Source organism: Rhinolophus sinicus, linkage group LG06 (genome assembly GCF_036562045.2).
Source record: "Rhinolophus sinicus isolate RSC01 linkage group LG06, ASM3656204v1, whole genome shotgun sequence".
Taxonomy (NCBI): domain Eukaryota; kingdom Metazoa; phylum Chordata; class Mammalia; order Chiroptera; family Rhinolophidae; genus Rhinolophus; species Rhinolophus sinicus.
The window spans coordinates 51703351-51726749 of NC_133756.1; the positions used below are offsets into that span (position 1 = coordinate 51703351).

Sequence of the window (23399 nt, forward strand, 5' to 3'; positions counted from 1 at the left end):
TTTGCAGATGACATGATATTATATAGAGAGAGAACCTTAAAATTCCACAAAAAACCTATTAGAAATGATAAATAAATTCAGTAAAGTGGCAAGATACAAAATGAATATTCAGAAATCAGTTGTATATTTATACACCAATAGCAACCTATCAAAAAGAGTAAGAAAATTCTATTTACAACTGCATAAAAAAATCTAGGAATGAATTTATAAGGAGGTAACGTACCTCTGCTCAAAAAATTATATGACATTGAAAAAAAAATGAAGAAGATACAAATAAATGGAAGAATCTACCGTGCTCATGGATAGGAAGAATAACATCATTAAAATGTTCATAGTACCCATGCAATCTATAGATTCAATGCAATCCCTATCAAAACGCCAATGACATTTTTCACAGAACTAGAACAAATAATCCTAAAATTTATATGGAACCACAGAAATCTCCAAATACCCACAGCAATCTTGAGAAAGAATGAAGTTAGAGATATCATGCTACCTGATTATCAAAGTAGACTGTAAGACTATAGTAATCAAAACAGTATGGTACTACCATAAAAACAGACACATAGATCAATGGAACACAATAGAGGACTTGGAAATAAACCAACGCCTGTATGGTCATTTAATCTATGACAAAGGAGACACGAATACACAATGGAGTAAAGAGAGTTTATTTGATAAATGGTGCTGGGAAAATTGGACAGATAACATACAAAAAAAGTGAAACTGGATCACCTTCCTATATGATATACAAGAATAAACTCAAAATGGATTACAGACTTAAATATAAGACTCAAAACCATAAAATTCTTAAGAGGAAAACATAGGCAGTAAACTCTGACATTGCTCTTATTAATATTTATTTCTGATGTCTATCCTCGGGCAAGGACAACAAATGAAAAAAATAAACAAATGGCACTACATCAAACTAAAAAGGTTTTGCATATCAAAGGAAACCACCAACAAAATGAAAGGAGCCTCCTGAATGGGAGAAGATATTTGCCACTGATACATCTGATAAGGGGTTATTATCCAAAATTTATAAAGAATGCATACAAATCAACACCACAAAACAAAGACTCTAATTTTTTAAATGGGCAGAGGATCTGAATAGACATTTCTCCAAAGAGGACACACACATGGCTAACAGACATATGAAAAGATGCTCAAGATCACTAATCATCAGAGAAATGCAAATTAAAACTAAATGAGATATCAAACCTCTCAGAATGGCAATCATCAGTGAATTGACAAAAACAAGTTTTGGTGAGTTTGTGGACAAAAGGGATCCCTTGTGCACTGTGGAGGGATTGCAAAATTGATGCAGCCACTGTGGAAAATGGTCTAGAATTTCCAAAAAAATTAAAATAGAACTACCTTATATCCCAGCCATTCTATTTTGGGGTATTTAACCAAAGAAATCCAAAACACTGATTCAAAAATATATATGCACACCTATTTTCATGCAGCACTATTTACAATAGCCAAGATATGGAAGCACCTCAAATGCCCATCAGTAGACAGTTGGATAAAGAAGAAGTGATACATACATACAATGGAATATTACTTGACCATGAGAAAGAATGAAATTTTACCGTTTGCGACAACATGGATGGACCTGAGTGTAAGTGAAATAAGTCAGACTTAGGAAGACAAATACTATATGGTCTCTTACATGTGGAATCTAAAGAAAAAAAATAAACCAACAAACAAAACAGAAACAGGCTCATGTGGAGAACAAATCCATGGTTGCCAGAGAGGAGGCAGGGTTGATCTGGGTGAAAACTGAAGGGATTAAGAAATACAAATTGGTAGTTACAAAATAGTCATGGAGGTATACAGAATAGAGAATATAGTTGATAATGTTACAACAACTATGTATAGTGGCAAGGGTGTACTAGACTAATCAGGGAGATCACTGCATAAATTATATAAATGTCTAACCACTAGGCTGTACACCTGAAACTAATATAATACTGAATATCAACTGTAACTGAAAAAAATAATTTTAAACAATTTTAATTAAAAAAATAAAACCACAATGAGATTATTACCTCACACCCGTCAGAATGGCTATCATTGATAAATCTACACCAAGTGTCATCAAGGATGTGGAGAAAAGGGAACTCTCGTGCACTCTTGGTGGGATTGCAAATTGGTGCAGCCAGTGTGAGGAGATAGAATGGCATCTACTCAACCTCACTTCCATCTCTGTCAAATTAGCAAAGTAGAGAAAAAACACTTGAAGAAGATGTTGGCATACCAAGTCCGTAGCCCATTCTGCTACTTCTCAGCTTCAAAGTTCTCTATGAATTATTTCACACATCATCTCAATGTTATATTAATAACCAGTTCATAACGATTTGTGAGAGTTCATCGAGATCATGTATATAAAAGTCTTATGACATTGTTATGGTCATAATTAGCATGTAAAAGTCAGTACGCCTTTTAATGAACAAATAACAATGATAATTTCTCAAGTTGATATTTAAATATATGCTCCTGGTTAAGTTTTCAGGGTGTAAAATTTGTAATAATGTATAATCTTTTATGTTATTATTAATTCTTTGCTTAATTTTTGTTTTCATCATTCATACCTACTTGTAAAATGTCTAATTAGGATTAGAGGATGTACAAAAGTCTTACGGCAGAGCTTTACACTCTGTTAAATAAAAAAATTACTTAAATAAGTATAAATAAGTATTGTTAGACCCATTGCTTTTTAGGCACCATATTCTAATCAAATGACTTGTCTGGGTTATCAAAATGGAGCCGTGAGGTGAGCCTCTATAAAGCTCCCTGGAATTTACAACTAATCAAACAACAAAAACTCTACAAAGGACTCCCTGCACAGCAGACAGGCAAGACGAAGAGGCCCACTACCGAAGTCACCTACAGATGGGCGGATTGCGCGAGCGGGGGGAGGAGGAAAGGGAGAAGTGTGGAGACGGAGCCGAGCGCTCCGAGCTCGCTGCTTCCCGGAACTACCGCAGCTGCGGGAGAGGGAAGAACTTGGACTGCTAGGGCTCCACTTATGACCCACAGGGCTGAGGGGGCAGCATATAACACGGCTGAACCCCAACGCTCACGGCAGAAACCTCGAAGAAAAGACTGAGAGACGAAGGCTGAAAATGGTGGTTTAAGCACTCACTGCCGAGCAGAGAATGGAAACCTTAGGCACTGAGACTAGCCGCCCCCTCCCGATCCTCCCAGAGCTCGCCCCGCCCCCACCTGCCCAGTGCTAGAAACGGAACAGTAGCAGTGTCAGATCAAAAGAATAGAATATTTGCAGTTCTGAGAATTGTGGACCGCAGACACAAATACGCAGCCCAACTAGTTCCGGCAAAGAAGACGGACATGTGGAAACAGGGCCGCCTGTGGTGGTGGTTGCCGCCATTGCTCTGGGCCACCTCTCACAACTCACCCTGCCCCTGACCCCACCTATCTGGGTGGATCCAGCAGGAGTAAACAGAACTTCTGAAACATACGGGCTCTGAATTTGGAGCTGGAAAAGCTTTGGAACATCAAAAGCTCTCCGCATACCCACCAGGACACTGCGCCCTGTGACCTAGATGAACTATAAACAGAGGAGAAGCCCATCTCCCAGGGAATCCACCCATTGTGTGAGAAGCTGGAATAGTGCAGAGAAAATATAGCACTACCGTGTGAGAGAGGAAAAATAGGCTGCAGTCAGAGAAAAAATAAAATATTCTACCAACAAGTACTGGAGAACAAAAGAAAGACCTCTTCCTATCAACCTGTTGCAGAAGTGACTCCTGTAGATGTCTAGGAAGAGAAATAGTAAATCAGTAATTGCCATGAATAACCAAGGCAACAAGATAGCTCAGAAAGAAAGTGAAAGGTCTCCAGAAAAGGCAATGAAAATTACGGAAAAATGTTACTTAAGTGACAGAGAATTCAAGATTGCAGTTCTGAAAAAACTCAACGAGAAGCAAAAACACAGATAGGCAGTTAAATGAACTCAGAAACACAATCAAAGAACAGCATGAGCATTTTACGAAAGAGATTGAAATTTTTAAAAAGAACCAATAGAATTTCTGGAGATTATGAATTCAAAAGAAGAAATTAAGAATGGAATAACCAGCTGACGTAGTAGAGTTGACCAGATGGAATAAAGAATCAGTAATATTGAAGATAGAAACCTGGAAAGCACACAGATGAAAGAAGAAAGACACTTGAGACTTCAAAGAAATGAAAGAACTCTACAAGAACTTTCTGACTCCATCAGAAAGAGCAATATAAGAATAATGGGCATACCAGAAGGAGAAGAAAGAGAGAAGGGAACAGAGAATATATTCAAACAAATTGTCGATGAGAACTTCCCAAATTTGTGGACAGAACTGGACCCTCGAATCCAAGAAGCAAATAGAACACCTAGTTACCTCAATCCCAACAGGCCTTCTCCAGGTGCATTGTATTGAAGCTGTCTAAAATCAACGACAAAGAAAGAATCTTCAAGGCAGCCAGGGAAAAGAAGATGGTAACCTACAAAGGAAAGCCCATTAGATTATCATCAGATTTTTCTGCAGAAACTCTACAAGCCAGGAGGAAGTGGAACCAAATATTCAAACTATTAAAAGAGAAAAATTATGAGCCAAGAATAATATATCCAGCAAAGATATCCTTTAGATATGAAGGAGGAATAAAGACCTTTCCAGACATACAGAAGCTGAGGGAATTTTCTAATACACGACCTGCACTACAAGAAATACTAAAGGAGGCTATTCGACCACCATTGACAGGGACAATTTGTGGCAACCAAAACTCAAAAAGGGGAGAGTAAAGGCCTGAACGGAATATGGGAATGGAGAAAGTAAGCGTGCTGAAGAAAATGGAATACTCTAAATATCAAACTTTCTTTTACATAAACTTAAGGGTAACCACTCAAAAAAATCCAGAACTGAAATATATACTGTAATAAAAGAAGAAACAGAGGAAACATCATAGAATACCACCACACAGAAATAATAGACAACAACAAAAGGCAAAGAAACAATGGAGACACAGCCTTACCAGAAAACTAAAGATAGAATGACAGGAAATCCTCACATATCAATAATCACCCTAAATGTAAATGGACTGAACTCACCAATAAAAGGCACAGAGTAGCAGATTGGATCAAAAAACTAAACCCAACCGTATGCTGTCTCCAAGAGACACATCTCAGCTACAAGGACAAGCATAGACTCAAAGTGAAAGGGTGGAAATTGACACTCCAAGCAAATGGTACCCAGAGAAAATCAGGTGTAGCCATAATGATATCAGATGAAACAGACTTCAAGGTGAAAAAGATAACAAGAGACAAAGATGGACATTTCATAATGGTGAAGGGGACTGTACAACAAGAAGACATAACAGTCATCAATATTTACCAATCAGGGAGCACCGAAATATACCAAGCAACTACTAACAGAGCTAAAGGGAGAAATTGACCAAAACACAATTATACTAGGGGACTTAAATACATCATTGACAGCTATGGACAGATCATCCAAACAGAAAATAAATAACGAAATAGCAGCCCTAAATGACACATTAGATGAAATGGACATAATTGACATTTATAGAGCACTTCATCCTAAAACATCAGACTATACATTCTTTTCTAGTGTACATGGAACATTCTCAAGGATAGACCATATATTGGGACATAAAATCAGTCTCAACAAATTTAAGAAGATTGAAATCATACCATGCATATTCTCTGATCACAAGGCTTTGAAATTGGATATCAACTGTAAAAAGAAAGCAGGAAAAAACACAAATACATGGAGATTAAACAACATACTTTTAAAGAAGGACTGGGTCAAAGAAGAAATTAGAGGAGAGATCAAAAGATACATAGAAACAAATGACAATGAAAATACATCCTACCAAAATTTTTGGGATGCAGCGAAAGCAGTTTTAAGAGGGAAATTTATCTCATTACAGGCCTATCTCAAGAAACAAGAAAACTCCCAAATAAATAACCTCATGTTACACCTTAAAGAACTAGAAAAGAAGAACAAGTGAAACCCAAGGTCAGCAGAAGAAAGGAAATAACAAAAATTAGAGCAGAACTAAATGAAATAGAGAACAACAACAACAACAAAAAAATAGAAAAAATTAATGTGACAAAGAGCTGGTTCTTTGAAAAGATTAACAAAATTGACAAACCCTTGGCTAGACTCACTAAGATAAAAAGAGAGAAGACACTAATTAACAAAATCAGAAACGTAAAAGGGGAAGTTATCACGGACACCACAGAAATACAAAGGATCATCAAAGAATAGTATGAAGGACCATATGCCACCAAATTCAATAACCTAGAAGAAATAGACAATTTCTTAAAAACATATGGCCTTGCTAGGCTGAACCATGAAAATTTGGAAAATCTAAACGGACTGATCACCAGTAACGTAATTGAATCAATCATCCAAAACCTTCTTGAAAGCAAAAGTACGGGTCCAGATGGCTTCACCAATGAATTCTACCTAACCTTCAAAGAGGCTCTAATACCAATCCTGCTCAAACTCTTCGAAAAAATTGAGAAGAGACAGTTCTCCCTAACTGATTTTATAAGGACAACACTACCCTGATACCAAAACCTGTTAAGGACAACACATAAAAAAGAAAAGTACAGACCAGTATCTCTGATGAATACAGATGCAAAAATCCTAAACAAAATTCTAGCAAATCGAATACAACAATGCATTAAAAGATTATTCATCACGACCAAGTGGGGTTCATCCCCGGGGCACAAGGATGGTTCAACATCCACAAATCCATCAATGTGATACATCACATAAACAAAATAAGGGACAAAAATCATATGATTATATCAATTGATGCAGAAAAAGCATTTGACAAGATACAACATCCATTTATGATTAAAACACTTAATAAAATGGGTATAGAAGGAAAATACCTTAACATAATAAAGGCCATATATGACAAGCCCTCTGTTAATCTCATAATTAATGGTGAAAAACAGAAGCCATTTGCTATACGTTCAGGAACACGACAAGGCTGTCCCCTATCACCTCTGCTTTTCAACATAGTGTTGGAAGTCCTTGCCAGAGCAATCAGGCAAGAGAAAGAAATAAAAGGCATCCAAATTGGGAATGAAGAAGTTAAATTATCACTCTTTGCAGATGACATGATGCTATATATAGAAAACCCTAAAGACTCCACCAAAAAGCTATTAGAAACAATAATGAATACAGTAAAGTTGCTGGCTACAAAATCAAAGTACAAAAGTCCATTGCTTTCCTATATACTAACAATGAAATCTCAGAAAAAGAAATACAAAAAACAATTCCTTTTGCAATTGCAGCAAAAAGAATAAAATACCTAGGAATAAACTTAACCAAGGATGTGAAAGACCTATATGCTGAAAACTATAAGACATTTTTGAAAGAAATTGAAGAAGACACAAAGAAATGTAAAGACATTCCATGCTCATGGATTGGAAGAATTAACATAGTTAAAATGGCCATATTACCCAAAGCAATATACAGATTCAATGCAATCCCCATCAAAATCCCAATGGCATATTTTAAATAGAACAAAAAATCATCAGATTTGTTTGGAACCACAAAAGACCCCGAATAGCCAAAGCAATCTTAAGAAAAAAGAACAATAATGGAGGTATCACACTTCCTGACTTTGGCTTGTACTACAGGGCTACAATAATCAAAACAGCATGGTATTGGCAGAAAAACAGACACATAGACCAATGGAATAGAATTGAGAACCCAGAAATAAAACCACATAAATATGGACAGATAATTTTTGACAAAGAAGCTAAAAACATACAATGGAGCAAAGACAGCCTCTTCAATAAATGGTGCTGGGAGAATTGGATAACCACGTGCAAAAGAATGAAACTGGACTGCTATTTGTCACCATGTACCAAAATTAATTCAAAATGGATCAAAGACTTAAGCATAAGACCTGACACAATAAACTGCATAGAAGAAAACATAGGTACTAAACTTATGGACCTTGGGTTCAAAGAGCATTTTATGAATTTGACTCCAAAGGCAATGGAAGTAAAAGCTAAAATAAACGAATGGGACTATATGAAACTTAAAAGCTTCTGCACAGCAAAAGAAACCATTGACAAAATAAAGAGGCCACCAACTGAATGGGAGAAGATTTTTGCAAACAGTGCCTCCGATAAGGGCCTAATATCCAGAATATACAAGGAACTCATGCAACTCAACAACAAAAAAACAAACAAGCCAATTGAAAAATGGGCAGAGGACTTGAAGAGACATTTCTCCAAAGAGGACATACAAATGGCAAATAGACATATGAAAAAATGCTCAACATAACTAATCATCAGAGAAATGCAAATCAAAACCACAATGAGATATCACCTCACCCCAGTCAGAATGGCTATCATCAACAAGACAAATAGTAACAAGTGTTGGAGAGGCTGTGGAGAAAAAGGAACCCTCATACACTGTTGGTGGGAATGCAGACTGGTGCAGCCGTTATGGAATGTAGTGTGGGGATTCCTCAACAAATTACGAATAGAATTGCCATATGACCCAGCAATCCCTCTCCTGGGTATCTACCAAAAAAATCTGAAAACATTTATACATAAAGACACATGTGCTCCAATGTTCATTGCAGCTTTGTTTACGGTGGGCAAGACATGGAAACAACCAAAATGTCCTTCGGTAGATGAATGGATAAAGAAGTTGGGGTATATATACACAATGGAATACTATTCGGCGATAAGGAAAGATGATATAGGAACATTTGTGACAACATGGATGGATCTTGAGAGTGTAATGCTGAGTGAAATAAGTCAGAGAAAAAGTAGAGAACCATATGATTTCACTGATATGTGGTATATAAACCAAAAACAACAAAAGAACAAGACAAACAAATGAGAAACAGAAACTCATAGACACAGACAATAGTTTAATGGTTACCAGAGGGTAAGGGGGGTGGGGGGTGGGAGATAAGGGTAAGGGGGATCAAATATATGGTGATGGAAGGAGAACTGACTCTGGGTGGTGAACATACAATGTGATTTATAGATAATGTAATACAGACTTGTACACCTGAAATCTATGTAATTTTACTAGCAATTGTCACCCCACTAAATTAAAAAAAAAAAAAGAAAAAGGCAGGAGAAAAAAAAAATGACTTGTCTGTTTTTGTCTAATGGTCCTAGTGTGTGAACAGTATAGGGTCATGGAACAGGCTGCACTTCAAAAATGCTGGAATCATCCTCCATTAGACTGTTATCTTCATAAAATATTGAGTGATCAGTCTCAATTCAGTCAGGAAAACAGAGTCACCAACAAGGATTAGAGAGAGAATGTGTTGTCTGTAGGAATTATATGAACAGGAGTAACGGAAGTAATAAAGGGGTTCTTGGGTGTGAAGTTCTGGAAAGAGGAGATTGGCAGAAGGATAAGAAAATAATTACTAACCACTACAGCCTCATGCACTGATAAGTGAAGAAAAGCTGTATTTGTACAGAAGTCTGAATACAGTGCCATCTAGTGTGAAAGTGAGAGTGGAGACTTCTGATGAAACTGCATCTGACCCCCACTGTGTATATACTCTTGAGAAATGAAGCCCATCACAAAAGACATATTACTGTATAATTCTGTTAATATCAAATGTCCAGAGGAGGCAAATCCATAGAGACTGAAAGCAGATTAGGGTTGCCTAGGGCTGGGGGTTGAGGAAAAATACTTCTAATGGATACTAGGTTTCTTCTGGGAATGATGGAAATTTCTATCACTGATTGTAGTGATGGTTGCACAACTCTGTGTATGTACTGAAAACCACTTAATTGTACTTTTTGAGTTTGTGAATTGTAGGTATGTGATTTATATCCCAATAAACCTGTTATTTTATTTTTAAAATGAATGTTATGTAACGAGCAATCATATATATTGCCACCTCTTTCCCCTTCGGCTCCTCTCTGTTCCATTTACCTACTGTCATCTGGCATTGGATTGGCCATGCAATTCTTTCATATTCTTACTAAGAACAATTGAGGTTAACATACATTTAGTATGGGTTTAGGGGGATATATATATTTTTGGCTTACAATTCGTTTCCTAAATCGTTCATTATTTTCTAGCTGCCCCAGTGTTGTAATAACCTGCAGGAAGTTTTCTCTTGCTGATTGTGCGTCACTATGTGAAGGTGCAAGGCCAGAGGTCACATGTGGGGCCACATCCTAAGGTTCTCAGAACCAGTGCTATGCGAGTTAGATGCGAAACAAGGTTTGAAATATAATGAACCAAAGCTAGTCTGGGCAAACATTTTCCAATTATTGGTTTTGTGACATTTTAAATAAAAAATTCAGTTCTTATCAATGCTTGGTTAAAAATGAAGTTTCCTGTGAGAAATATATTCGACAATGCAGCACAGACAAGTGTAAATTCACCACACGTTACTTCTTTTTAAACAGACTAGAACTCACCCTAATTCTTGTGTTTATAGTACACAAACTTGTACTAATTCTATGAAGAGCAAGTATGTTTGTATGTGAAGTCATTTTCATTCTTCTCAACTAATTGCATTGGGTCTATTGCGCAAGTGAAAATTTCACCAGTGCAGCAAAACCATCTACCAAAGAAATGTTCCTAAGACAAGGTTTCTACAACTACCTTTGGGCAAATACTAAGGAGTATGATTGTTGGATTGGCATTCCCACCAACAATAGATGAAAGATCCTGTCGCTCCATTCTTGCCATCGTTTGGTGTTTTCAGTGTGGATTTTGTCCATTCTAATGGGTAGGTAGTGTTATCTCATTGGTGTTTTAATTTGCAATTTCCTAACATATGTTGGACATCTTTTCATATGCTTACCTGCTGTCTGTCCCTCTTCTTTGGTGAGGTTTCTGTTTGGGTCTTAGGCTCAGTTTTGTTATCTGTATACTTTGAATAGTAGTCCTTTATCTGATACACCTTTTGCAAACAATTTCTCCCAGTCTGGGGTTTGTCTTCTCGTTCTCTTGAAGCAGTACCTATTTTTCAGTTTTCATTCTTTTTGGAGCACATATATCCTTTATTTTTATTTATTTATATTTTGAATTAAAATTTATTGGGGCAACAATTGTTAGTAAAGTTACATAGGTTTCAGGTGTACAATTCTGTATTACATCATCTATAATCACATTGTGTGTTTACCACCCAGAGTCAGTTCTCTTTCCATCACCATATATTTGACACCTTTTACCACATCTACCAACCCCTCCCCCCTTACCCTCTGGTAACCACTAAACTATTGTCTGTGTCTATAAGTTATTGTTTCTTCGTTTGTCTTGCTCTTTTGTTGTTTTCAGTTTTATATTCCACATATAAGTAAAATCATGTTTCTTGACTTTTTCTGTGTGACTTATTTTGCTTAGCATAATAATCTTAAGATCCATCCATGTTGTATCAATGGCACTATTTTTATCTTTTCTTATGGCAGGATAGTATTCCATTGTGTATATATACCACATCTTCTTTATCCAATTATCTATCAAAGGACACTATTTTTAAAAAAATCATGCCGAGGCCAACTTCCTTTAAATTTTTACAAGAATTTAAAAATGTATTCAGTCATTGTCTTGAACAGATTTTGTAAATCATAAAAATAATGTAAGCACAAACAAAAGGTAATAATAAAATTAGAAGACAACTTAAAATGGCCTATAATAGGACATTTTAGAAGATATTTCTTAAAAGACAGTCTTCTAAGAAATCTGAAGGTAGGTCATTAAAGGTAGTGGTTAAATGTGCAGCTCAAAGAGTCTCATTAATGACCCAGCTTTCTTTTTACTTTATTCACCAATTACCTCATTTTTATTTTCCGAGGCCAGCTACTTTCGTGTTTCCAAAATGACAGCTGTAGTTCTAGGCGTCACATATTAATTCAACACACTAAGAATGAAAAGATACTATTTTTCCCAAGTTTCCTTTGTTCTCTGGGAAACAAACAAACAAATTCCCCCAGGAACCAGCAACAGTACTGGACAGAAAGAAAGTGGCCACAACACACATACATAAACCAAATGCAATTTGTTATTTTATGTGTATCTATTAATGTTAATAAAAGCCAACTGAGACTGAGAGAAGGTGGGACTTTTTTGAGATAAGAAACAATTATAATCAGGAGAACTCTTTCATCTCAGGAATTTCCAAGTTTGTAAACACCACACATATAAAGGTTTTCCTTTTATAAGCAAAGCTTTTACAGGAACTTTGGGGAATCTGGGCAAGCAATGGGCCATGACGAGCAGACTCTCACAGGAAAGTGAGGTGCTGTGGTCAGCCTGTTCTCAGGAGAGCTGATAGGGGGTACATTCTGGGGTTTAGTATTTGCTCAGGCTTGGGGACAGAGTTCAGGGTCATTAGGGAGGAGAGAAGCCTGACTGAGATTGGATCAAGGGAAAGTAGTGGGTAAGAAAAGAAAATGTGTTATTTTGAACATTTGGCCAACTTCTCACCTTAGAGAGGGAGGAAATTAATACCTCTGCACATGCCTCCTTCATCCTTCTCTTCACTGATGCCAAAATTCGGCTTCACAGTGAAAGGATATTACACTATGAAGGTGGGTTTCTTCTTTCATACCGAAAAGGAAAGACTAATGCTTTTAAATAACCACTTTGTAAGGCCTGATTAATTCTGAAAGAATAGAAGATATACCTCCAGGTCACTCTCTGGGTAGCTGGGTGTGGGGTAGTTGTCCAGTTATAACCAGAGCATTCGTGATCAATCTCATCTTCCCTTAATTTCCTCAGCAGTTTTGCTGCTAGAGTAGAGCTGTTCACTGCCCTGACCATACCCTCCTATATATCTACACGCAGGATTTTCAGTATATTCTTGTAGACTGATTACTCTTTAGCAGTGGCTTTACATTGACTTTGTCTCTTACTGTTGTTCTCAGCAAGTCATACGCTCTTTTAAACTGCATCACACAAGTTTCTCATCCCAGCCTTCACTTTAATAGGCATGGGCACAGAATATGAGGCCTTACTTCTAGCGAAAGTAAATTTGACCTGTAGACCATGACTTGGGAGTAGACCTATGAAGGGTTCATTCATCTTTGTAACAACCATTGACAGAGGAACTCAAAATTAAGATATAAGAATTAGACAGGAATTTTTATTCAAGTTAGCTTGGGTCTCCTGCATCGGTTGAATTCTCCGCTCCTACCCCAGTTGTCATCTGCTGCCACTGTTTCCCTTTTACCATTTTTCCCCAGATGTACACCATTGTAATTCCTTCTTTTTCTGGTATTCCCCTAAATAGGACAGTCAGTGGTTTGGCGATGGTGGGTGTGTTAGTCAACCTAGTCATCATTTGTGGCCTCCTTTTTTCTCTGAAACTGTTCTTTTCTCTATCTCCAATTCTCAATTACTGTTCACTTATTTGTACAGCTGTTTAGGTGATAAGTTAATTACTTCGAACCAGGTTCCTGTCTTACCTTTGTATATTCAACAACTCTTTAAAGTATTCTGCTGAACAAAAGGTCATTTTCTCGGTATCATCACTATAGAAAATCTAGCCAAGTTAGCGTACCCCTTCTTGCACAATGTAAGTCTTATCCTTGAAGTCCCTGGTCGATTCAATCAGATTCTGTGGTGAACTATTTGACTAAAAGGAGTGGGATTTAGCTCTGTATCTAAATTTTATTCATCAGTGATATACCCTTGCAAATATTATGTCCATTCTAGTAGAAACAGAGTGTACGTACATCCCCAGATAAATTACTCTTGCTCTGTAGCCAAGGGATTAAGAGATTGTTTATTTTCTATACAATAGTATAACTGAGAAAGCATCTTCCTCATTTTCATTCCTTTTTTCAAATTTTTGTGTGCAAATGCATTTGATAATCAGATTTTCAATTATGACAGGCTAGATATGGAGAAAAGACCTTCCTCCTAGAAAACACCTATACCTACAATTGCCAAAAGAAATATTACTAACATTTTGAAATGTATAGCTAAGTTCACAATATCATAAGGTCCCTGGAATCAAATATAAAAAACTTGAAGAAAATCATGGTAGTAAGTAGAATCTGAAGCTGTGACCACCCTGAGGGCATGTGCTAACCTTGGTGTCAGTATCTTTGACTCGTTATGGCCACAAGAAGAGGAGAGGATGCGGTCTTCGGACTGAGATAGGTAGGTTTTTCTAATTAGAAACTTAGAATAAATTAGAGAATGTTAAGGACTTCCAGGAAAGGATAGACTAATAAATATCTGTCTACAGCAGAAGAAAAATTGAGTTTGGACTACCTTAGAATTTAAAAATAAAACCTTTCCGTCACCTGGGTTTTGGATTTAATCTACATTACAAATGTGGTTTAGGAAACTACTTAAATTGGGCTGGAGTTGGTAGAGCTCCGGAGCACCTAGCAGCAGCAAGTGCTTTCTGTAAGGCTGTCTTCAACTTGGATTCAGAGGCTTCCCACAGATACAGCCAGCGAAACATGGAGCCAAAGTGCAAACTCAAAAAAGGGTCTAATCCTCCACCAGCAAGAGACATGGAAGGCAACAAACAGCAGAAAGATCCACAAGGAGTCTATACACTGTAGTTTTGAACTCACGTTATAAAATAAAATGTTTACACTGTTTAAAAATACAAGAAAGAATAGAAAAACTGGCAAGAAACAATATGCCATAAAATCCTATCAGGCAGATTTTGAAAAAAACAAAAAGTAAAAAAGTTCATCTTGAATGGATAATATAGTTAACCTTGACATTTAAGTCAGAAAATAAGATAATTCTGGAAAAAGCAATTGTGAAGATAGTTATAAATACATTATGAATATAATATAGAGAGACAAAGCCCTGGTAATATGAAAAGGCATAAAGATTGACTCAGAAGGTATAATTTGCCTTCCAACAAAAAAGAGGCACAGTATTCAAAGAAACGATAATTGGAATTTTCCAGAATTGACAAATGACATGAATATTCAGCTTAAAAAGTTACTGTGAATCCTAAGCAAAACGAATGAGAAGGAATTCATACTTAGATATATCATAGTATAACAGGACAAAGATATGATATCAAAAGCAGCCAAAGACAAATGATACGTTCCTTAAGAAGGAGTGAATCATGCGATAATGAGTTTTACAACAATATGAGATCAGAATATCTTTAGAGTGTTGGGAAAAAAATAACTGCCAGCCTGGGTTTTATACCCAAACTAAACAGTTTTGGAGCTGTCTGGGTAAAATAAAGACATTTTCAGATATGCAAAAACAGAGGCAGTTATTTCAAAAAGAAATTCTCAGTAAAGGTGCTTTTAAAAGGCAACATTCAAGATCAAGTAGATGATTCTGGAAGGATTGGGGTGCATGTAAGTAACCGAGGAGAAAGATAAGACCAAACCTATGGGTACAAGTAAACATATATAATAGGACTTCAAGTGCTTTTTTTTTTTTTTTTCCATTTCCTGGAGTTTTAACAGAGGAAGGCTCTAAAGAGTGTAAACCATAGTGGAAATGCCACTATACTTAATCTTCTGAAATTGTGAAACTTTTTGTGACTCTTCCATAGAACAAATCTCAACTCTGGGGTATATAAAAAGAGGTGAAGAGACTAATCAGAGGAGATTATTAGTGGAAAATTCCACTGGAGAGAGTTATTGGTGTGTTGCTATCCCTGTTCCATTTTTCCTCATACCTTCCCCATACCACTATGAGGGATATTGCTTGCCCTCCCATTCCATAAGTCAAGTATAGTTAGAAATTCATAGATCTTCTTAAAAGCTAACATGCACTCCCTGGAGTTTGGGGGTACTAAGATTTGTGCCTGAGTCATGTGTAAAAACATCTAAAAGTCAGAGGCTGGTTGAAGAGATTTCTGGCAACAGAGGGAAGGGAGAGGATTGGAGCTGGGAGCAGTCTGCTTTGCCAGGTGACGTAGGTACAATTAAGTTGGATCTTTAAGCCTTATATAAAAATTGACTCAAAATATATTAAAAATCTAAACATAAGACCAAAAACTATATAAATTCTAGAAGAAAACATAAAGGAAAACTTCATGACATTGGATTTGGCAATGATATCTTGAATATGAGACCAAAAGCACAGGAAACAAAAGCAAAAATAGACAAATGGGAAATCCAAGATGGCAGAGTAAATTAACACTGTGCCTGCTTCCTTCCATGAGCTCATTAAAATTACAACTAAATTATACAATGATCAACCTGGAGAACTATCTGAAGTCTGGCTGAACAGAAGTTTTATAACTAAATAAATAAAGAAGGAGCCATGTTCACTGGTAGGAGGAGCAGAGACTCAGAACTGGCTAACCCCTAACCTCCATGTGGTGGTTGAGAAATGGGAGGGATATCTCAGCCACAGAGTTTCCCCCTAGAGGAGCAAAGGACCCCAGCCCCACATTGGCCTCCGCAGCCCAGACTACTGGTGCTGGGGAGATGAGCCCCCACAACATCTGGCTTTGAAAAACAGTGAAGATTCCAGCCTTCCAGGAGTGATGGGAAATCCAAGCATCCTCTTAAAGGGCCCAAGCACAGACTCTCTTACTCCCAGGCACTCACCCTGGGCTCCAGCAGAGCGACGAGACACTCAGGGGGTGTTGGAGATATACAGGGAGCAGACTGAGTTGTATAGTTTCAGAGCAAAGGCTGGAGGACAATCGCCATTTTCCCTGTGATGGTTCCTGCTCCCGTGCAGAAGGCAGGCAGGTGCCACCTTTGCTGTATTCAGCTCACCCCCTATGCTTACAGCCAAACCTAAATCTGACTGGTCTGGTGAGCTGCAAAACTCCACCCTACTGACTCACTGGGACCCCATCCAATCCAACTGCCCTCAAGACCGGAAGCATTTTCTCCAAGAGCAGCCAGCTCAGACCAAATTGCACTCTCTCTTGGAAAGCTAGCAGAGTATGACAAACCCCAAGTGTTGGCAGCTAGCCTTGGTGTGCTCTGAGACTTCTGCTGAGTAGCTTCAGGCTCAGTACTGGCACCAAACCAGAATTAACATGGTGACCACAACTCTTCCCATTCTAGTGAGACACAGCCTCACCCAACTTGCATGCAGCACAAGGCTTTATCAGTGGCTGAACCTTAAGGGAGCTGGCAGGTGAAAGCAGGCCTTGGGGTGTCCTGGCATTTTGCAGAGCTACCTCAGGCCTGGTACTGGTGTCAGACATCCTTGATTCACAGTGTGGCCTCTCCCATGTGCCTCCAGGTTTAGCACAGACAACAAAGAACTGCGGATCACTTTGTAGCTCTTACCAGCTAATCCCTGGCTAGTCACAGGCAGTGGCTGACCTGGGCCTGCACCAGGGCCCTTCACAAGAGGCCCCAGAACCAACATATTTGGAGGTTGGCTTCAGACCAGAACAGATCACCAATTAATTAGTCCCACAAGCAGCATACACAAAGGGCAGTCTCAAAAGGCACCAGAGCCGCTGGGGCAAATCTGACTCAGTGAGGTAAGCCTCCTGCACAGCAGCCTGTAAGCTGTGGACATGGCGAAACCTCACAGCCGTTCAGCCTGAGGATCAATCCCACCCACTGACATGCCAACAGCAACCAAGGCTAAACTATAACATGAGGGCACACACAACCCATACAAGGAACACTGCTGGAGCACCAAGAGCAGGTGAACAGGGAGACTGCTACTGGGCCCCACAGACTACATGAGGCCATCTGGCTAAGACTGAGGGACATGGCACATCAACCTAACTCATAGAAACAAATAGAGAAGCAGCCAAAAGGAGGAAACAAAGAAATACATCCCAAATGAAAGAACAGGAGAAAAGTCCAGAAAAAGAATGAAACCAAATGGAGGAACGCAACCTACCAGAGACAGAGTTTAAAACAATGGTTAAAGGGATGCCCAAGGAACTTAGTGAGAATGTCAACAAAGAGATAACAAGCATAAAAAATTGACATAGAAACCATACAAAAGAACCAGTCAGAAGTGAAGAATATAATAACTGAAATGAAGAATGCACTAGAAGGAATCACCAGTAGACTAAATAAAGCAAAGGATCGAATCTGTGATTGGAAGACAAGGTAGCAGAAAACACCCAATCAGAATAGCAAAACGGAAAACAAAAAAACAAAAAAATTAGGATAGTTTAAGAGGCCTGTGGGACAACGTCAAACATAACAACATTCAAAGGGTACCAGAGGAGAAGAGAGAAAGCAAGGGATTGAGAACCTATTTGAAGAAACATTGACTAAAAACTTTCCTAAACTGGCAAAGGAAATAGACATACAGGTCCAGGAAGCTCAGAGAGTACCAAATAAGATGAACTCAAACAGGCCCACACAAATACACATCATAATTAAAATGGCAAAGGTTAAAGACAAAGAAAGAACCCTAAAAGCAAAAAGAGAAAGGTAACTAGTAACTTAAAAGGGAGCTCCCATAAGATTGTCAGCTGATTTCTCAACAGAAATTTTGCGAGCCAGAAGGGATTGGCACAAAATAGTCAACCTCATGAAAAAGTAAGGATCTACAACCAAGATTACTGTACCCAGTAAAGTTATCATTAGAATTGAAGGACAGAGGAAGAGCTTCCCACATAAGAAAAAGCTAAAGGAGTTCCATTACCAAACCAATATAACAAAGAATGTAGAGGGACTTCTTTAAGATGGAAAAAAAAATGATCAAAATTATGAATAATAAAATGGCAATAGCTACATATCTATCAACAAGTACTTTCAATGTAAATGGATTAAATGCTCCAATCAAAAGACATAGGAGAGCTGAATAGATCAGAAAACAAGATGCTTACATATGCTGCCTACAAGAGACTCATTTCAGATTGAAAGACATACACAGATGGAAAGTAAAGGGATGAAAAAAATATTTCATGAAAATGGAAATGAAAAGAAAACAAGCAAACAAAACAAAACAAAAAAACGCTGCTATAGCAATACTTATACCAGACAAAATAGACTTGAAAACAAAGGCTCTAACAAGAAGCAAAACGGACCCAGTAATCCCACTTCAGAGTGTTTATCTGAAGAAACCCAAATGCTCCTTCAAGGGGTCATGTGCCTCCATATGTTCATTGCAGCATTGTTTACAATAGACAAGATGTGGAGGTATCTTGGGTGTCTGTCGATGGAAGAATGGATAAAGAGGAGGTGGTACATATGTACAATGGAATATTGCTCAGCCATGGAAAGGAATGTGTTCTTGCCATGTGTGGGTGGCATGGATGGACATGGAGGGAATTGTGCTGAGGAGAGTATCAGACAGAGTAAGACAGATGCAATGAGATTTTGCTCATATGTGGAATCTAAAGAACAAAATAAACAAACAAAACAGAAACAAATTCATAGATCCAGACAACATTTTGATGGTTGCCAGATGGGAGGGCGGTTGAGGATGAGTGCAAAAGAGGAAGGGCTTAAGAAGTACAACTTGGTTGTTACAAAGTAGTCATAGAAATGTAGGCTATAGCATAAGGAATATAGTCAATAATATTGTAATAACTATGTATGGTGTCAGATGGGCACTAGATTTCTTAGGGTGATAGGGAGTTTGGGGGGCAGTGTGTAAAAGTCGAAGGGAGTAAGAATTACAAACTGGTAGTTACAAAGTAGTCGTGGGGATATAAAGTAAAACATAGGGAATATAGTTAATATGGTAATAAGTTTGTATAGTACCAGGTGAATACTAGACTAGTCAGGGGGATCATTTTTTAAATTATACAATTGATTAACCACTATGCTGTACATCTGAAATTAATATAATATTGAATGTTAACTTTAATTGAATGTTTTAAAAGGGGCAGGGGAAACTAAAGAGGAATAAGAGGTTTGACTCTCCAGGTATAAAACACGTAAGTCATGGGAATGTAACATACAGCATGGGGAACATAGTCAATAATATTGTGGTAGCATGATACGGTGTCAGAATGATTGCTTGACTTACCATGGTGATCACTTCTTTAGGTATATAAATGTCGAATAACTATGGTGTACATCTGAAACTAATATAGTTTTGTATGTTAGCTATATTTTAATAAAACCTTAAAAAATAAAATAAGTTGAAAAATAGACAAATGCGACTACATCAAATTTTAAAACTTCTGTCCATCAAAGGAAACAATCAACAAAGTAAAAAAGCACTTTTGCAATGAGAGAAAATATTTGAAAATCACATATCTGATAGGGGACAAATATTCCGATTATATAAAGAACTCCTATGATTCAAAACAACAAAAACAACCCAGTTTAACAAATGGTCAAAGGAGTTGAATAGACATGTATTCAAAGAAGATATATAAATAGCAAACAAGCATATGAAAAGATGACAATATCACTGATCATTAGAGAAATGCAAATCAAAACTACAATGAAATATCACTTCACACCTATTAGGATGGTTACTATCAAAAGAAAAAAAAAGGAAAGAAGAAAATAACAAATATTGGTGAGGACATGGAGTAATTGGAACTGTAGTGAAATGTAAGTGGTAGTGGAAAATGATGCAGCTGCTATGGAAAACTGTAAGGATTTTTCCTCAAAAACTTACAAACGGAGTTACCATCCATCACTGCCTGGCCAGGTGAGAGGGGCCGGCTCCCACCCCGGGCTGCGGTTGCTGGCTGCAAGCGAGCGCTGCTGAGGCGGGCTGGGCTGGCGGGCGGTCAGCGCTCTGCTCCACGCGGGAAGGGGCAGGACGACCACTGCAGCACCGCCTCCGCAGTACTGGGCGCCGCTAGCGACCGTGGCCGGCGGCCGGGCCCTTGGGCTCCGTTTCCCAGGCCGGACCTAATCGGTGCCTGGGTGGGGAAACGAGCAGCTGGGTTCCCTGGCCCCGGGCCTCCTCCGGCCAGGACGACAGGGGCAGGGGACAGCCTGCACCAGTGCTGGGTCACAGCAAGCCCCAGGCGGCAGTGCCCGTGCAACCGCCTGCGCTGCATCAGCGCACAGGGCACGCGGGTGGGGAGTCCCATCTGCCCATCTGTGGGGAGCGCCCGCCCCACGGTACCCGCCTGCTGAGGATGCCCAAAGAAGGACGTGGCAGCACGCTCTGTGGAAAAGCCACCGCCACCTAAGGAGAATCCTTGCACAAAAAAGCCTTTTCAGCACCTGTCCCCTGTTGGATCTGGGCCATCGCCGCCGTCACTGGAATCACAGCTCAGTTACCCAAAAATTGTAAAAGCAGGAAAACTCAAGACAAAGAAATCCAACAAGGCTAGTGATTTCAGCGATATGGTGAACTGGCCAACACCATGTGAATTCGTGAACACTGGATAGCAGAGTGTCATCAACCAAGGGAGTAAGAAGCCACGAAATAAAAAGAGAAAGAGAAGACAAAGTTGAGAAGTAACAGCGAGAGCAAAGAAAGCTGGGAAGCAAAATTAGATGGTCCTGGTGAAAATGTCAGTGAGGACGAGGCTCAGTCCAGCAATCAACAAAAGTGAGCTAATAAGTGCAAGTGAGTAGGTACCACGCCACTTACATGATGTGTAAGAAAGACCTGATCCCCAGAACAGCTTCAGATGTCAACCTGAAGCAAAGAAATCATCATGCAACAATGGGAGAAATAATGCACGAAGTTGGAGGCGTGAGAGAGAAAAGAGAGATGATCAAGACCAAGTTTCCAGTGTGAGAAGCCAGGGTGGTAATATCCGAGGTTCCTTTAGAGGCCAATGAAGAGACGGAGGTCTAGGAAGAGCACAAAGCAGAAGAAATCCTCTGTGTATGACATTTTTTGTTTTGTTAAATTGGATAAACTTTGGAAAAAGTTATTTTTTCCCCGCTACCTCATATAATGCTTTAATTTATTTGCCTGATAATAAAGGTGGGTTTATATTTGTTATCCCTTGATAAAATGAAAAATGGAGTTACCATATGGTCCATAAATTCTACTACTGGGTGTATGTCCAAAAGAACTAAAAGCAGGATCTCAAACACATATTTGCACACCCGTGTTCACTGCAGCATTATTCAGTCAAGAGGTAGAAGCAAGCCATGTCAACAGATGAACAAATAAAGAGGATGAGGTAAATACATACAATGGAACGTTACTCAGCCTTAAACAAAGGAAATCTTGTCACATGCCACAACATGAATTAACCATGAAGACATTATTTTAAGTGAAATAATCCAGTACTTGATGATGCCACTTACATGAAGTGTGTACAATAGTGAAACTCAAAAAAACAGAAATTCAATAATGGTTGCCAAGAGTGGGGTAGAAAAATAATGAGGAATTGTTCAGTGGACACAGAGTTTCCAATTTGCAAGAAAAAAAGCTCTAGAGATCTGTTGCACAACAATGTGAATATACTTAACATTTCATTACATATAATCTTATACTGAAATAGTTAAGATGGTAAATTTGATGTTACTTTTTTTAAAACTACAATGTGGGGACAGAGCCCCAGAAAGTAGTTTACAGGCTCTCGGCCTCACGTGGAGGAGTGCTGGCTCGGGTAGTAGATGGCCGTCAGCTGTGGCTGATTGGCCGTCAGCTGTAGCCAGTTAGCCAATTAGCCGCTAATATAACTGCTGCGGCTACGAAGGAGAGGAGAGGAGAGTGAAAGAGAGTCGTCGGTGGGTTGCAGACAAACTGGACAGCAGGTCGCACGTCCAGTGAACCCAGCCTCCAGTGAGACCGTAGTGGTATGACTCCCTTACCTATGGCTCCGTGGGTGTTCCTTTTTGGCCTCACCATATCCTGCGTTATGTGGGGAGCGGGACCAGAGACCCTGCAGGCCTCCCCACACGACAAATGGCGCAGCGAACAGGGTATGGCGCCGGCCAAGGCTCTCCGAGGGATGGTAGAGCAGTTTGTGCGTGTGAAAACGCAGTCTCAGGAAGCCCATGAGGAGCCGCGCCAGAGAGGGGGAGCACAGTCTGCCTGGGAGAGACGTGACCCCTCGGTGAATTGGTGGTCCTCTCGAGCCTCCGGATGGCATGCCGCCCTGTTGGCCATAGCAGGCATTACCGGCTTTTTGGTGGGCTGCTGCTGTAGGCTCCAAGGGCTGTGGACATCTTACATGGAGGCCTCCACCCACTCAGACACCTGGCACGGTGAGCAAGATTCCGACCCGGTAGGAATGGCGTCTGACTCTGGGCAGGAGGATGTGTGGCTCCCACACAGTGTGTGGTGTCCGGTGGCCACTGTTCTCAAGGGTTGGACCCCCAAGGAGGGGTGGGAGGACATGGACGGCTCTCCGGCCAGCGTGGAGAGGGCCCTGCAGGCTCTGGCTGAGCAGTTGCCAGAGGAGGAGAAGGCTACAGCCGGCCGTGTGGGCTGGATGTTCCTCAAGGCCTTGAGTCTCAACACGGAAAATGTGCTTAATGAAGTGGCCCGGGTGCCTGACCAGGTGTCCCCGTTGGAAGCGCTGGAAGCCCAGGTCCGCCTGTTAGAACAGGGGCCCCAAGGTGGAGACTCTGAGGCAGAGGAAGCAAG

General features: G+C 39.4%; 1 long non-coding RNA gene across 1 annotated transcript in view; it reads left to right on the top strand.

Annotated features, from left to right (window-relative positions):
• Positions 1-23399, top strand: part of LOC109439377 (guanylate-binding protein 6) — a 146470-nt gene that overhangs the window by 23055 nt on the left and 100016 nt on the right. The window lies entirely within an intron of this gene.